Source organism: Diceros bicornis, unplaced genomic scaffold (genome assembly GCF_020826845.1).
Source record: "Diceros bicornis minor isolate mBicDic1 unplaced genomic scaffold, mDicBic1.mat.cur scaffold_108_ctg1, whole genome shotgun sequence".
In the NCBI taxonomy this organism is placed as follows: Eukaryota; Metazoa; Chordata; class Mammalia; order Perissodactyla; family Rhinocerotidae; genus Diceros; species Diceros bicornis.
In genome coordinates, this window is record NW_026691022.1 from 681,934 (window position 1) to 687,261 (window position 5,328).

Consider the following 5,328-nt stretch of genomic DNA (forward strand, 5'->3'; position numbering starts at 1 on the left):
AGACCACACCAGAGTCCTGCACTCATTATCATCTGTCGTCTTCTCTCCCAGTGGCACCACCACCCACCCGTGTGGTCACCCAAGTCAGAACCAGCACATCTGCTCAGCTCCTCCTCCCTCCCAGTAACACAAATTCCAGTTGCACACTGGTCCTCACACACACTCCCTCTCTCCATCCCTGTCCCAGCTTAGGTGTTAACTTCCTTCACCTGGACCAACACCCCAGCAGGCTCACTGGATGCTCTGTCTAAAGGATGTTCTACATGGACCACTAGAAGGATCTTTCTGAAATGAATACCTCACTAGGGCCACCACTGCTCTAGTACCACCCGTGGCTCCCTATGGCCTTCAGTGTTAGTTCAACCTTCTTGACCTGGCACTCAAGGCTCTACTCAATCTGGCTCCGGCTGACCTTTCAGTCTCATTTTATCCATGTACCGCGGGTTAAACTTCATGCTTCACGCAACCCAAATTCATTTCAATTCTCCCCATATGGCATGTTGTTTCTGGCTGGAGCCTTTGCTCATGGAATCCCCTCTGCCAGGAAAACCCTTCATCCTCTATTTGCCAGGGTCCCTCCTAGTCATTCTTAAAGACTCCATTCAGGTGAAACTTTCTCTAGCAAGCTCTTCCCCTCCAAATGATGCCAGGTGCCTCTCCCCGAAACCTCCCACATTGTACTATAATGGTGTGTTAATTTCATAAGACTAGGGGCGCTCTGAGGGCTGACCTTAGACTGAATCGTTGGTATAATCTATAATCTATAATTTGTGATCAGCATGATTGCCCTAAAACCAGAATCTCACACTGTGGCTTCCCAGCTCCTGGATCACAACCGGCTGGTGGAGGTGTGGGGCTGGAGAGCTTCTCTTGGGAAGGAAAAGGGGCCCCCAGACACCTGTGGTGGCTTCTGGTGGCACAGGTGATGATCAAGTATGCAGGGACGTGGTGGCCAGCTCGGGAGCTGTGGCGAGGGCTGTCTCAGGGAGGGACAGAGTGGGAGGAGCCCCCAGGCTCACCCGGGCTCCAGCAGTGGCTGTGCCAGGACCACCATTCACAGGTGAAGCATACATGAGAGTGAGGGGAGGGGTGAGTGTGTGAGCAGAGGGATGAGCAAGCTTGTGGATGAGAGGAGCCCAAGAGAGAGAGATAGGTGAACAAGAGAGACTGAACACAGAGGAGAGACAGATGGACGGGAAGAAAACTGGACAGACGGATGGGATACCTGGAAAAGGAGGACCAAGGGCGGGTCTTCAGGAGAATTAAAGTGAAAACCACGTGGGGTCAGAATGTGGTGGAGAACACGTCTGTGTCTAAGGCTTTCTCACACTGGGCTGGGACTCTCCACCAGAACCCGGGAGGGAGAGAAGGGATGAATTAGGGCCCTTCCAGGTGCTTCCCTCACCAAGGACAGCGGGTGAAGGAGAACAAGTGCTCCCCAGCCCCAAATGCGGACGGGACCCAGGATGTCAGGGCCAGGAATACTCACTGGTGGTAGTCGGGGCTGCAGCTCCATAGGTGTAATCTGTGGAGAGAAGGCGAGAGGAGCTGAGCAAGAGTTGGGGTGAACATAAAGGATTAAGGGAGAGGGAGAATGTAGGGAGCTTGGTGGGGAAAGCAGAGGGGAAGAGGGGAGTGGTGTTCAGGGGGGGAGGCAAGGAGATGGAAGGTGGCTGGACCCAGTGATCACACAGTGATGAGAAGACTGATCTCAGACCAGGAGCATAGAGAGATGGATCATAGCTCACTTTAGAGCAACGCAGGCAACACAGAACTCTGACTGGGAGAGAGAGTGTGGCTGTAGCACAGCCCCTCACCACTGATGTAGAGGCTGTCCCCGTCCAGGGTGAGGGAGCCCAGGTGGGTGACGCCCTGGGTCTCATGGCTCGGCTCCCAGTAGAGTCACTCTCTGTCCAGCCCTGGACCAGCGGGGGTCAGAGTGGAAGGTGCAGATGATGTCCACCCCAGTGGCTGCCCCACCCTTCTCAAGCCTGGGGGAGGGAGAACCTGGGGACATGGAATACTGAGCAGGGGTCCTTCTGGGTGTGGAAAGCGAGAGAGTGGAAGGGAGGAGTCTGAGGGAGAGGCTGAAGGGGCTGCTCTGATGTCTGGAGAGGCTTTCCTCGGTGTCTCCCATGTGAGACAACCCCCTCACAAGTAAGGCCTGACTTCCTGTAGGATGTGGAGCGGGGCCTGTGAGTGACAAAGAGGGGTGAACACACAGACCTGAGTGAGGGGGCGCCTGCAGGTCTGCACGGACAGCAGCAAGGAGCACAGTCACTGCCCTGTGCCATCTGACACATGCAGGCAAGAAAGTACCGTTACGTTCTCTCGGTTCTACACTCCAAGGTCTTTTCTTTCTACTTCTTTCCTACTCCACAGCCATCACCCAGGCCTAGGGAACAATCATCTTATTCCTAATCTTATTCCCAGTACCTTGCATCTTGCCTCTTAAGTCTACATTTAAACATGAAGTCCATTTGAACCAAGGTGCTTAGACCAAACGCTAATCACATCATCCTTCTACTTGCATCTCTCCAGAGTCTTCCCACTGGTCTTAGAACAGAATCCCAAGTCACCCCTGATCTGGTCCTGCCTGTCCCCCATCGCCGGCGTGGCTCACACCCCTCCCCCTGTGTTGACTCGGCTCAGCCATCCCTCTTCTCAGTTCATGGACACACCAGGCTCTCTGCTTCAGGGGTGTCCTCATGCGGGTCCCTCTGTCTGAAACGCTCTCTTGAACACACTCCCACACCCTCACTCCAGTCTAACCCTCCAACTAGCTAAATCCAGTCCCAACTCTAGCTCTCAAGCTAAATATCAGTCCTTCTCAAGAGCGCTTCCCTGCCCCCTCAGGTTGAGACCCCTTGTGCCAAACTCCCACATCACTCTCATCATTAACTGTCTAAAATCCAAATTCCCAAATACAATATAAATTCCACGGAGGTGGGACAAGGTCTCTCTGGTTCTCCAGGTCCCCATGCATGTGGCCCAGGGCCTGGCTCATCAGATGAGGAACCATCCCGGTTTGTCTAGGACTGCCCTGGTTTGAACACTAAACGTCCTGTGTCCTGGAAAACCCCTCTGTCCTGAGTAAACAAGGATGGAGGGTCACCATAAATTATACACTCAAAGACTATCTATTGCATGACAAGCACACATTCCCCTCAAGAACCTCACAGGAAAGCTAGAATGAAAAAGGCACACACACATACACACACAATTAGTAGAGGCCAACAACTAAATACAAAATTACTTAACAAGATTCTCTGCAACGTGAATCACCAGACCGTTATTTCAGAAAAGTTTCAAGAAACAAAGTTAATTCCCTTTAGAAGGCAAGGTGATGAGGACAGTCTTTTTAGAGACTAGTGCCCTGCCCTTCAATCTACAGCGTTGCTTAGTACTCCTCCAAATGATTTGAAATGTCATAAAGAAAAAAATGTTCAAAATAAATCTGGCTACTGGCAAACTCAATGTTAAATTTGTTATTAATACAAAGAAGTTTCAATCATCTTTTTCCCTGAATGCTCCTATATTTCAAATTTTTGTGGAGGATTTATAGGACTTTAGAAGTCAAGTTGAATGGGTCTAAGGAATGTTGCTGAGTATCCCTGCTAATATTTCATGGGATGTGTTCTAATACTACATACACACGCAAAACATTTCTGTATTTATATTATATATAAATCCTGACTATTGAGTATTATGCAATGCAAGTAAATCTATATTTTCTACTATAATACACATTTGCAGTTATTTACATTTGTTTTATGTGTTCTTATTTGCATATAACTGTACTTACTGAAATATTTACCACACACAACCACACACAGCTTACCATCTTTCCCTTGAATATAATCCATCCAACATCAATAATTTTTCTCAAGATACCCTCACTCTCAGTGCCCATGTGGTGACAACCTGAGCCCAGGAAAGCCCACTAGCAGGTCTTCTGCACAGCGGAGGCTGCCGGAACCTGTTGGTACCAGGTCCACAGGGTACTCACCTGGTCACACAGAAATCCATGGATCAGCGAGCACAGGTGGACTCTGAGCCTGCTTTCACCTCAAACTTGAGCTCCACAGATGCTTTTCGTGTCTGAGGGGGGAAAAAAAGCGCAAACAAGCTTTTGAAGCCTTTTATAGGGTGTTGGATGGAAAGGTCACCCAATTCACTTTTCTTTTTTGTATTTACTGATTTAACTGTAACTGTTGGCTGAGACTGGATTTTCCCGATTCCTATCCAGTCACCTGCTCCCCAAGATGGGAGGAAGTAGCTTCGTGCTGTGTGCACTTGTGTCGCTCAACTCACTTGGCTGGACAGAGATTTTTTGGTGACTCTGGACCCTTTAAACAAGCTTGTCCTTTAGGGACCCTGTAAGTGACTCGCTGACTTGTAAACAATTTTCACACTTCATTCAGGGCCCGGGAGATTTTCAGGCCCTGGAGCAGCTTTCCCAACCTCGGCACCACTGACATTTGGGGCCGGATGATTCTCTGTCGGGCCGTCCTGGGCCCTGGAGGACGCTGAGCAGCATCCCTGCCTCCCCCCCTAGATGCCAGGAGCGCCCCCATTAGTAACAACCCAAACACCGCCTCCAGACGCGGATAAGCCCCCTGGGGACAAAATCACACGGAGGACGGTGACGGGGACTCTGAGGAGGGGCCGGCGGCGCCCGGAGCCGGGAGGAACAGCAGCCTCGGGCGCCCTGAGCGAACAGCCCGGGGAAACGAGGCTCCGGGGGGACGCGGGGACGCCGGGCCCTGACAGGGCTGCCCGCGGCCCAGGCCCCTCCGTCGACCGCGACCGGAGACGGGACCGCCCGCCACTCACTGCGCCTCGCCCCTTCGGCCGAAGGTCCACGGGAATCCCGTCCGCGCCGAGAAGACTGGACACACCGCGCAGACCTCCCGCTCCATCCAGGGCGCCGCCCGCGCTTCCGCTTCCGGTCTCGGGCGGGCGTTCTGGGAGGACGGACGTTTGGGGGCTCTGGGTTGAGGCGGCGTGGGGGGCGGGGCAGGGCGGGGCCGCGCACCCCAGCCTCGGGGGAGGTGTCTAGTTTCTAGAGTTAATGTGAGGCCGCGCCTCGGGCTGGGTCAGCACCAGGGACAGGGACCAGGTCTAGGGGCGGGGCTGTGGGTGGAAACCAGTTCTAGGGGCGGGGCTGTGGGCGGGGACAAGGGTGCGGGCGGGGCAAGGGGCGGGACCAGGCTGTGGGCGGAGCCAGGCCCGAGCGTTGTGCGGAGACCAGTTCCAGGGGCGGGAGGAGGTGGGTGTGGGGCTGGAATAAGTCTGGCCAACTTCACAGTGGGAGGAAATCAGCTC

At 53.2% G+C, this 5,328-nt stretch overlaps 1 long non-coding RNA gene across 1 annotated transcript; it reads right to left on the reverse strand.

The window, feature by feature from the left end:
* Positions 1-913: 913 nt before the first annotated feature.
* On the reverse strand, positions 914-1,920 carry LOC131402472 (uncharacterized). Its single transcript, XR_009218694.1, has 3 exons — positions 1,818-1,920; positions 1,490-1,525; positions 914-964 (listed from the first exon to the last, which is right to left on the reverse strand). It is a non-coding gene; the product is annotated as an uncharacterized LOC131402472 (long non-coding RNA).
* Between the last annotated feature and the right edge of the window lie 3,408 nt (positions 1,921-5,328).